This window comes from Rissa tridactyla, chromosome 9, assembly GCF_028500815.1.
Source record: "Rissa tridactyla isolate bRisTri1 chromosome 9, bRisTri1.patW.cur.20221130, whole genome shotgun sequence".
NCBI lineage: Eukaryota > Metazoa > Chordata > Aves > Charadriiformes > Laridae > Rissa > Rissa tridactyla.
In genome coordinates this window covers 48,842,012-48,842,929 of record NC_071474.1, presented here as the reverse complement: position 1 = coordinate 48,842,929, position 918 = coordinate 48,842,012, and positions in this window count along the sequence as shown.

Below are 918 nucleotides of genomic sequence, written 5' to 3'. Positions count from 1 at the left end.
TTCCCCCACCTCAGCTCTCGCTCTCCGCCTTCCCGGAGCTGCTGCCAACCCTTGAATTTCCCCAAACGCGCACCCTCAGCACCATCCTGCCCCGAACCGCTCCCCAACGCCCGCTGCGGCCTTTCCCTCGGAAAAAGAAACAGGAATTTGCCGTCGGACAGGACATTTTAGGCAGAAACGGGGAGCCCCGCTGTCCTCCCCCCCCGCCCCCCGTTCGGGGGACGGGGGGCGCACCGCGGGGCTCCCCGTTTCTGCCGGGGGATGCGGGCGGGGGTCGGTGAGAAACTTCCAGCCGCTCGACGGGGCACCGTGCCCGAATAGGGGGGTAGAAGGAGGGGGGGGACGACACCCATCGCCACCGGGGCGGGGACGCCCGGGGCCACCTCGTCCGTCCCGCCTCGGCGGGCACCGGGACTGCGGGCTCCGTCCGGGCGTGGAGGGAGCGCCCGCCTCCTCCTCCTCCTCCTCCATCTCCCCTCCCTCCCGGTGCGGAGCGAGCGCAGCTCCCCGGTGCGGGCACCGATGCCCCGGTTGCGGGGGGTCGTGCGTGTGCTGAAAGGCGGGGGGGTGGGGGGGCTCCGCCTTGCCCTGCCCCGCCGTCCGCGGCCCCTCCCGCGGGACCCCCCCCCCCTCCTCCTTCCCTCCCCTCCCGTCCCCTCCCCTCCCCGCCCGCCCGTTCGTTCGTTCCCTCTCCGGACTCGGCTGGCTCCGCACGGCCCCCCCCCACCCCGCGGGCGGGCAGGGCTGTCGCGGGGCACGCCGGGAGCCGCAGTCCGGCGGGGCGGCGGGGCGGGCGGTGGGGCTGGGCGGGGGGACTACAACTCCCATCGGCCCCCGCGGCGGCGGCTCGCTCTCGCCCTCACACTCCGGCTGCCGCTGCCAGTGTCTCCGCCGCCGCCGCCGCCGAACCGCCGCTCG